The sequence below is a fragment of the Apis laboriosa genome, unplaced genomic scaffold (genome assembly GCF_014066325.1).
Source record: "Apis laboriosa isolate Shangri-la unplaced genomic scaffold, ASM1406632v1 scaffold30_cov140, whole genome shotgun sequence".
Classification (NCBI taxonomy): Eukaryota; Metazoa; Arthropoda; class Insecta; order Hymenoptera; family Apidae; genus Apis; species Apis laboriosa.
This window is the reverse complement of record NW_025222776.1, coordinates 3,236,675-3,248,635: the sequence shown is the minus strand read 5'-3', so window position 1 is coordinate 3,248,635 and position 11,961 is coordinate 3,236,675. Positions and strand designations below refer to the sequence as shown.

Sequence of the window (11,961 nt, the reverse complement as noted above, 5' to 3'; positions counted from 1 at the left end):
TAAATCGTTTTCTGACTGCTGGATACGATAATTAGATAGTTTGTGAACACATCGCTCTGATCGTCGGATATGATTATTTATTGTTCGATTATTGTCACACATATATCTATTGTGAGAGACCTAGCTCTCTTACAGACACATGTATCGCATTTGTAATTCCACTAATACAGTCCACTCGTCATGAAAAAAAAAATACATCGATAGTAATCAGTTTTTTCAATATATCTCTCAATCGACAGAGCATTTAACATATGTATCTATGCAGTTAACAATTACTATTTTACTATTACTATGAACGCGAACATATCACAAATCAAATATCTTAAGAACTTTTTAGAATCTTTCCTTGGTTCTTAACAATTTATATATTTTCAGAGATTTTCTTCCAAACAAAATTTTAATATTTGCTAGAAATTTCAATATCCTTATGAATTTCAATATCTCTATGATGTAAGTTATTCACTATTACGAATTATATGTTTCGTAAAATTTTCTCATTTTTGTAGAATTATTATTTATGATTATTGATAATTCGTTTGAAAAATTAAATTTCTATAAATTTTAATAATATAAAACAATTTAATTTGTTTTCAGAATAACATTGTTACAATTATCGTTTCTTATTTATCTAACAATTTATTTTCTAAAATTATTTTATCTTGATACTTTATTTGTGTATTTTAAAATATTCAAAATATGAATATGTTAAAATTATTATAGATATATTTATAATTATAATATATTTCTATATTTTCTTTGTGTTTTCTATATTTTCAGTTTCTAATATTCTATCCAAAAAATCTTTTTGCATATATTGTACGCTACAGAAAAAAGTAAATACATGCAAGAAATTGATGACCAAGTTATCATCAATCGAAATACAAAATATAATGTATATAATTGATATTATGCTATCGTTTACCAGAACTATTTATTATATAAACTATCATACGAAAGCATTGTATTCAATATTTTCTCGGCTAATTAATAATTAATCGCCTTTTGGCCTTTTAGACTTCAAATGAACTGATTGATTTGTTTAATTTGTATTAAAAAAAAAATAGTAATTCATGATAATAATTTTAGAATATATAAGTTTTAAAAATAAATCATTTTTATAAAAAAATTATTTAATTAATAGATCTATTTTGAAATTAATATTATTTTTTCATTTTTCACAATTTCGAATTCATTTTTATGCAATATAATTTTTGTAAATAAATATTTAGAAAATGTATAAAGATCAAATTTGTTTTCTTAAATTATGAATTTCTTAATATACTAATCAATATTATAATTAAGAGCTACTTAGTAAAAGATTATTTTAAAATATAGTATATATATATAACTTAAAATATATAGTATATTTATAATTTGTATTTTTCATAAAAAATTCAAGCATGAAATCTTGGATTCTCTATATTTGGAAAGTATTTATTAGACAGCATCTTTTAATTGTTCTTTTTTTTTTTTTTTTTTTGCTTATGAATTATGTTTGAGTTAACTATATTAATATCAAATTTACACCACAATGCATGCATAATTTCATAATTTTTAATAAATAATAAATATCGATTTTGTTTTTATTTGTTCCATATTTTCTTTTTCATTCGAAAATGGCGATAAATTATTAATAAATAACATTAATAAATAATATTATTTATATAAGAATACTTGTTTTTCTTTTTAATATTGATTGATTTAGTAATGATTTGATTTATTGTAATTCATTAGATAGATATATCAAACATTGCCGGATATGTATATGGGTTTTAATTTTATGCTGAGATTCTGAATTTTTCTATATTTCAGTTTATAAGATTTATTTTTTATTATTTTTGATTTTTATTATTATTATATAAATTTATATAAATTATATAAATTATATAAATTAAATAATAATTGAATTTATAAAAAGATATTTTATGTTAAAAGAAAAATTAAATATATTGACAATTTTTTATACTTTTCTTTGTTTGAAATTTTGCATATTCTTTTTTTGTTAAAATATTTTTTAATGATAAAAAATTAATATATTTATATATATAATAATATAATTAATTTTCGAAATAGTTTAAAAGATAAAATATTGCTTAGATTAAAATTTTAATTTTTTTTTTTATTTTAATTCTATTTTATGAATTTCTATTATATAAATTTCAAAAAAGATTTTTTTCTTGTTTATCTTTCTTTTTTTTATTTTATTAGCAATATATAATATAATTTTAACATAATAATTTAATTAAAATTATTTCTTGTTTTGTATTTTTAAAATTGACGTTAAAGACCTATAAAATTTAATTCCTTTTTTTGTTTTTATATATATATAAATATCGTATATATCATTTTTCTAAATATAATCTAAATTTAATTTAATTAAAATAAATCATGTTAAAATCATTGTATATTAAAAATATATAAAAAAAAACGATTAATCAACGTATGAATTTTGTGCTCATAATAATTTATATATAATTTTTCACTTGGATAAAAATTTCGTAATCATTAATCTATTCTTCTTGTAATTAATTATTTTTATCCAGTATAGTGATCAACATGAAACTGTATTAAATAAACCAATTTTGGTTTTGTAAACCAAAATTTTCTCTTTTTAGATTTCCTGTAATCCTTTTTTATATATAATTTATTAAATTATAACTTTTCTATAAACATTATTGAAATTGTATTTATTTTTTTATTGAAATTTGTTGTAAAATTTTCTTGCTTTATTATTTTTTTTTTAATTGTCATAATTTTTTTAAACTTTCTGGGATATTTTCATAAATGTTGGGGAATTATTTTGTGGGGGATTATATATTAAACGATTATGTTGATAGAGATAATTAAAATTTTAACTTAATGGTTATTCAGTTTTACATTGGATGATCATTTTCATATAGAATAACGTAATATTAATATTAATTGACAATATTTAATTTTAATTTAAATAAATTAAAATAAAAAAATAAATTAAAATAAATTAAAATAAGTTAAATTAAAATAAATACGAAGCATTAATATACTTACGATTGTCCGCAATAATAATATTGTAATGATTTTGATGGATATAAGTTAATGACTGGATATTTATCAAATACCCTTTGACAGATTCATAATAAATGGTATTCTTAAAGATGACTGTATTAGTGAACTGTATAAGTGGTTACACATGCGGAGCGCATGTCAATTAGAGAGCACAAAATCGCCGTAACTAATCATATCCTACGATATGATTAGGTCAGGCACGATGAGATGTTAAAACAAAACTAATATAATTGTATCTGTCGATCGGATTACGACGTGTTCACAACCAGACTTTTCTTAACAAATGACGTCTGTGTCCTCAGAAAAATCTCTTTTCAATTGGAAGGGTCATAGTTTTTCGGTGGGGCACACCAATAACCAATAATATCGTTGCTGGTGCCCAGTTTGCAACACCTACCAAATTCGAGAAAATTCTTCGCTTGGTGATCTGTATTCAAAGATCTCATAAACAAGAACAGATCAGTGAATCTCTCTTATAGATTCCTCGAACTAGAACAATGTTATTTGTCTTTGAATTAGTCGCGTCTGGAATATCACCGTTAGGATCGATTCAGTTACTGAAGTACATCAGAAATATACAATTATAAGTATCGGCTAAATTCTCAAATTCTCAAAGACAGTCTTCTCAGATAACACTGTTCTTTGTTTAGGCTTAATGGAGATTCGCGCGCGGTAAGAATAAAAAGAGTTTTTTATATGAAAAATTTTTCCGAATAAAATGTTTATTAATCTCGCAAGTAATAAATGCATGATATTGTTGTTTTAATGATACATATAATATAAATAATCAAATAACGTGTTAATTCTATTATTCAATTGTATATAATTAATATAATATATATTTAATTTTGTATTAAATTTTTCTAAAATTGAAAATTTAGAAATTTAAAAAATTAAAATTGGATATTGCAAAAAATTGATATCTTCTTCGTTTTATAATATATTTTAAACAATCAAAAGTGAAAAATAAAAATTATAAATAAATATTAATAAAAATTATTTTTTATTAACAATATACTTTATATTTTATTTCTGTTCTAAATGAATTTGATACTTTTTTCAATATATATTATTTATTCATTCAATAGTCCAATTATTTGCATGAGGATATTTATACAATTGCAATATTAATTTAATTTGATAATTTAAATTTACAATATAGTGGTGTTGAAGCAAAGGCTTCAGATAGTTTCTTTAATTTTTCTTCCAAAACAAAAGTTTTAGGAAATTCTTATGCCATATATAAAAAGATACTATAAAAGAAATCAACGCTATTAAATGATATTTTTTTAAAATCTAAATTCAATCTTTTTGGAAGCGATTATATACGACAAATGTTATATACAATCCAGTTGATATAAAAAATATTAAATATCAAGTACCAACTATTGACCATAGAAAAAGCATTATGATTTGGACAGTATTCTCCGTTCAAGAAATTAGTCTTCTTATAAAAATTAAGATATCATGAATGATATATATAAGGATATTCTAGAAACTAATATATTATTATAATATGCTGAAAGAAAAATGCCATAAAATTGGTATTTTCAGCAAGACAACGAAGTTAAACATGCATTGAAAATTGTAAAAAGATGGTTGTTTCTAAATGAAATATAAGTTTTATCTTTTATTAATTTTTTTAATTTGCAGATTTAAATCCAATAGAATATTTTTGAGAAAAAATGAATATCGAATGAAAAATTATAGAAATTTTAATAATTCAGAATGTTTTCAAAATTTAGTTAGTAATTTACAAAAATGGAATAAAATATACGATTATATTATTCAGTTAATTAAATTTATATTTCGTCGCTATGCTGCTGTAATTATCATAAAATATCTGGTTACAAAATATTAATAATAACTTTTGCACGCCACTGTATATATATAAAATTCCCGGTCAGATAATTTCTTCAATTTTTTTTCCAAAATAAAAGTCTTAAAAAATTTTTATCAATATCATATATAAAAATATATTTCGTAAAAGGATATTTATTAATAAATTATACATATTAATAATAATTATACATATTAATAAATTATATATATTAATAAATTATATATAGGATATATATTAATAAATTATTCATATATGTTTGTTTAAAAAACATATAAATAATATTTCTCGGTTTAATATAATATATTTATTTAATAAATAAAATGTTTATTTTTCATTGTGTACACACACACACACACACACACACACACACACACACATGTAGAGCACATAATATAATTTATAAAAAAATTAATTCTACATTAACAAACATAATAAACTGAACAAAGTATTAAAAGTAAATTAAACACAAAAATTAATATATAAAATATTAATTTATTTACTAACAATAAATTTGTGAAATAAGATTTAATTCCTGCTAATCCACAACCTCATCTGTTTCATTTCACTTGATATAAACATAAATTGTTTATTATTTAATAAATTTTATTTAAATCTTAACATCTACATCTTGTACTAAGAAATTAAAGCTCATTTTATATATTACTTTTTGTATTTGTTTTGGTTTCTAAAATTAATTCTCTAAAGATATTTCAAAAAATGTAAGAGACTTAAAATTCTGTGTATTTACTTGAAGCTTATAAAATTTTATAAATATATAATATTATAAATAATTTTATAAATATATTATAATTTTATAAATAACAAATAAAAAAGTAAATATTTAAAAAAGTAAATAAATCATGAATTAAATATACTGTTATAAATATTAATAAATACTATATACTAATATATTATATACTATATATATAAAATATTATAATATAGTTATGAATGATGTAATTAATGATGATTGAACGGTATAAATATTATGTGATATTAAATTATATACACGCTATAATAAAATTTAATCGAATATTTTATTTTAAATAATAAATAACATAGTATAATAATTATGCTTTAGCATAGAGAATATCATTCACATACTTCGCTATTATAAAACCGATTGAATAATGTGTAATTTAAGCCGCGTATATGTTATATATAATCGCTTAACTGATTTCATAATGCAATATAATTGAGAACAGATTAATGACTTTTAAAGTATGTATACAAGTGCTTGGATATAATAAAATATATAAGATATAACATTGATTAATTTTTATATTTCAGAAAGTTATATTAAATATTTTAATTTTATATTATAAATGACATAATTGAAAATATATTAAATAAATAATTGAATAGGTTACTTACTACTATTTAAATTAAAAATTAATTTATTAATAATTGATGATTTGAGATATTTTTTACATAATTGAAAAAGTTTATAATTACATCAATTAAAAAATAAAATTGATTCTTTGAACAAAAAAATTTATTATATTTATATCTATTTATAAAATTTATTTTCAATTATGATTAATAAAAATATTTATATTATAAATTAAAAAATGATTAATACAAAATATATAAAATTTGAAAATAGAAAATTCAAATTCTTTTTTAGAATTTTTTTAGAATTTTATAAGTTTTGTATTTTTGAATTAAAATTATCAATAATAAATATATTAATAAATAGAGAATCAATAAACATTTCATTTGAACTTATATCTGTTTAAATGAATATATTTATAAATTATTTAATTTATATATCATATATTTTGTTTTAAACTTTCATATTTAGAAAAAAAAATTAATGTATATATTATTTATATTTTCATTGAATCTTCAATCTATATAATATGCTATATATATATAACTTCATATTATATCGATACTTTTATACGGAATTGTTAATTTTATAAACATCATAGTTTATAATTATTTTTTAAAAATTAATTTTATAAATCATAATTCCATTGTTGTTATAGTTATACTTATTATAACTATTATAATATAACTATTTAAAAAAATAATTTTTTTATAATTTTTTTTTATTAATCTGTTTCTTTTTTTTGTCCATGTTGTTTTTGTTTTGAAAATATTAGTGGATATGTTAGTATGATATTCAAATAATTTCTTTATTTTGATAATATAAGACATTTGATAGTATTTTTGAATTAAGTATGATTTGACATACTCTGTTAAATAGTTTGAATTATATTTCTATTTGAAACTATAATATCTTTATTGAAAAGAACTCAAAACTCGATCGAATTATTTTTATTCATATTATATTCTTTTCTTTTACATTTTAAAATATTTGTATTTGTCTCTCACTATTATAAAAATTTATAATTCTATAATTGTAATTTATATCTATAATTGTTATGGGAACATTAATAATTCTAATAATTAAATCCTGTGAGTTGATTAAATTTTAAAAGTAAATTGAAGAAACTGATATTGTAATATATGTTATATGTTTATATATATATTCATACATGCATTCAATTAGTTTGATAATATTTATATTTTACATATATATATATATAAAATATAAACTTGTAATAAATCCAATATTATGAAATCAGAAACTACTACTTGTTACTCAAAATCTTTCTATCAGAAATATAATATTTATTATAAATAGTATATTTAATATAATTTTCTATAATAATATATAAAAAATTTTTCTATAATAAATCATATAACGTTTATAGCAATTAGAATGCAATAGTAACAAATCGCCAATAGCTTCCTATTTAATTTATAACTTTTATGTTTATAACTTATGAATTCTAGCGAAATTACGATTATTCTAAATTCAAATATTATTTTTAAAAGATTTAAACTATTCAAAGAAATATATTATCATATAAATCAATATTATTATATTATTATATATATTATTATATAAATCAAAATATTTATAAATACAAGTATATTTATATCTTATAAAATAAACTTTTTTTATTGAATTTGATTAGATATTATAAGTATATATCGATCCTATCATTATCCGAGATATATTTTCATTGAATTATTCAGGGAAACTCATCATTTGTAGTTATTTCTATTCCACAAATTCAACAATGAATAACATCAGAAAATATTTTCATAACATAACGGAAACTTAAATAATAACTATAGTATTTATATAATATAATAACCTTGTAAATAATGACTATTAGTACGGATATTTTCTACCATATATGTATAATTAAATAACATAAACGAGAGCAGTAAGAAATTCCAATTATTAAGCGCTTCTGATTTATAAAGATGTCACATAAATATAATAAGAAGAAATCTGAAATTTTAATTTCAAACTAAAATATCTTTAATGATTTCTCATTATGATACTTTCGTAAAGATTTAAATCCCAATTGTGATAAAAATATTAAAATTTAAAAAATTTTCTTACCTGATTGATACTCACTGTCCAAATCTCGTGTACTTTTCGCGCTTCTCAATTGATCATCTCGATATTCTTTATATCTGATCGTCACTTTGTCATAAGGACTCCACTGCTGTTCCTTGAATTTTTCTTGTTTTTCTCTTCCTTTGCTTTTATCTCTTTTTTATTAAACAATTGCTTTACTTTGCTTATCGTACCGCTTTTCTTTGCTGCCTTTTTCTCATATTTCTTATCCGCATCTAACAGTAATTTCGTGGTGATTTTAATATATCGTTCGAATATTTATCGTATTTTTGTTTCTCGGAAGGTTTAAAATTTAATATATCGTTTCTCATGTTTGATAAATTGTTTCGTAACAAAACCTTCGTCCTCCAATTTATTCCCTTCGATCGACTTCTTGCGAGTCACGCTTGTAATCATTTTCGATCCCGGAATCAGTTAAATGATCCTTCCGATTAGAATCATTAAATTAAGTCTCGCGATGTTTGTGTTCTTGTCTGTGTATGCATTTTGATATCTTGATGTGTTTTGATTTTATTATGATAAGTTTTTGATTTTGTTGGACTTTTGTCGAATGGTTCTAATCGTCCAATAATCGTTTTCACACGTCAACTTTCTCTGACATCCGAATCGAAATAATCCAATTGATTGCGGGATTTCCATAAAGATTTCTCTGAATCTTCGTCCAATTTTCGATGTTCTTTTCTTAATGTTCGTGAGATTTCGTCGTATCGTCGTATCGAGTTTCGCAATGAATCGAATGACCATAATATCAAAATCGTATCCATTTGAATTGTAACCTCCGCAATCGGTGCATATCCTTCGACGGAAAACTATCATAATCATCATGAATCGGATACTTGCTGTTCGTATATCATTGAGTGGTGCACGTTTCTTTGTAGTATTTTGATTCTAATTGGCTACTCGTCATTTGAGATATATTGGTAATTGTCATTCTGCTCCTCGCGTAAGCTATCGAAATATCTTTTCATAAACGGTGACTGTTCTTTTTGCCTATTTATAATGGGATTATCTAAAAGAGGTCGATGCACATTTCTAGTATTTATGTAATCTACATGATTGGTTAAATTCTCCTGCGATCTACTAGTCGTATATTTACTTTTGATTCGTGAATTCTGGATGAATTTCATCCAAACGTTGCGTGGATTTACTCATATCGGATCAATTCAAAATTCTTCTTCTTAGGAAGTGGTCTCTCGGTCAAATATCTCTATCCGAAAAATCATTACTTTTAAAGAATTTTCTTTCTATCATGGTGAATTTCTTTGCTTATATTATATACTTATATTATATACTTATATAATATATATTATATAAATATATATTATATAGGCGAAGAAAGAAAATTTTCCCTGGATTCGGTTTGAAAATGATGAGTAACGGTGATTTCTTCGGATCGCAAATTATATGACTTATAAGGATTAATTAAGATTGTAGATGGATAACGATCTTCTGGACTGTTTTATTCTTGTCATTAAGAAATAGTTTGGAATTATCCGCATAATCCTGCGTTCACGTCTCAACGATATATCTGTCTCTATATTTGTCCGTTTTCATTTCGACTGTATATTTTCGCGGTTTAGTATCGATGTATCCATCCGACAGAATTTTATTGGTAATCTTTTTTTCGTATCTGTACGACCGTTGTCTTCGTGGATCTTCTTTTCAAAAATATATTTCTTTCCATTGCTGTTGGTGCGTCTTTCCGTGATGTACGTATCCATGTAACATTTAAGCAAGGCAACGCAATTAGAAATGATCGGAGATAATCGGAACAATCGATCGATAATCTTGTGCTCAGATTTCTTCGGCATGTTCGTGCTGTTCTTCGCGGCTAACATTTTGTTCGCGAACCTCAACTTGAATTTAGATTCAAAAAAATTATGTCTCACGCTTAATTCGAATATCTTATTCGATATTTCCGTTTAGGATCTGTCTTGCAGAAAATTCGTTATTATTTTGTTGTCTAGCAATTGTACTATCGACTCTGATTGTCGACCGTGACCGGAAATATCTATGAATATGTGGATGTATACTTTTCAGGTTTGTCATATAGACGCCTTATCATTTAATTCGTGGCGTGATTTCGTGTCCATGTTTCTACTCGCGTAATCTCCCATTCCAACGTAATGATTGATAAATTTATGTTTTTCATATCTAGATTTGAACGTGTTGATTTCATTATTACATCACAGTTCATTGTTACAAGAGAAATCCATTTTATATATTCCTTCTTCTCGACTATTTTCACGCGACGAATCTTTTCTTTCAAGGCCAAGTCCCTCGTCCCTATCTGAATGACTTTGCATCTTTTTCTTGTTGACCTGCATTTAAGCGTAAATCACATTAGTTTGCGGGGATGGCATACCACACATTCGTTCGATCTAATGTAAAAAAATCGTTCGATTATTATTATGATCGAACCAGATGAGACTCTTATTTTGATCAATTACGATAATGGTGACCGATTGCTGGATAATCGATGAATCATCTTATCGTTGATTCTTCGGTAGATCGTTGTTGAAAATCGTATCAGTTTATGTGCAGCATGTTATTATATCGATTTTATCTACTTCCTCGAATTTAATGTCTTTTACGATTGGTAAAGGAGTTGTCTTTTCTTTTTCCTTCTGTTCTTTCTCCTCTTCTTTACTTTTCTCGTCCATCTCCAGTTGGTTAGGTATATGTCGATTCCCTTATTTTCTCTTCTTGATGATATTGGTTTTTCGATATTCACTTTTTCTATTCGATCTTTTCTCTCGATATATTCCATCACCTTTTCGGCATTCCTCTTGTTTCCTTCTTTAATTCCGGTTTAGTTCCGGTCTATTCTCACCGTTTTCGATTTTCAAACCGAAATGAAAAGGTTCTTGATCAATATAAGGCGATGTTTCGATAATAGGGGATAATTACTTCTTCACTCGATTATTCTCCAAATGTAATCCTTCGCTCTCATTATTATTGTTGACCGCGTCATTGACGCTACGACTAACCAACCGGTTTATGTTTCCTTTGTAACTTCAGAGAGAAGAACTTGGGTGGACTTCTTAGCTTTTTTATCTTATATTGAGCGATAGGGTTCCGGTCTTTTTTTTGTTACGATACGACAATATGCTGAAACAATCTAGCAATCATCTGTTATCGTGGACAACGTAATGAAGGCTGCCCTCTTATTTAAGCACCAGCGCCGCTTCCCGGACTAGAATCCTTCTTACTCCTTGACGTTATGCTCTCTTATTAGATTGAGGTGATGATCAATGTCTTTGCCTTCTCCTACTAGAGCCATCACGCGGGATGCTCTACGTCCTGAAACAATTTAATTAATAAGTAGTTTAATCGAAGATTTGTAATAAATATAAATTAATATGGGAAAATAAATAAAGTTTTAAAATCATGAATATAGTATAGTATCCTAAACTTTGTTATGATTCTGTAGAGTTCTATAGAAAAAGAGCACAACTATATTTTCCTCAATTATTGTTTCTCTTATTTTATATGTTATCCATTAGTTCTTATTCATTAAAATTTTATTAGTATAAAATAAAGAATTTTATAAACTTAAATAAAAAAATAAAATTATTAAATGTAATTAATTAATTTTTCAATTAATTTAACAATATTTGATAATTTA

At 23.2% G+C, this 11,961-nt stretch overlaps 1 pseudogene; it reads right to left on the bottom strand.

Annotated features, from left to right (window-relative positions):
* Positions 1–3,647: 3,647 nt before the first annotated feature.
* LOC122714424 lies at positions 3,648–11,616 on the bottom strand (annotated as a pseudogene).
* Between the last annotated feature and the right edge of the window lie 345 nt (positions 11,617–11,961).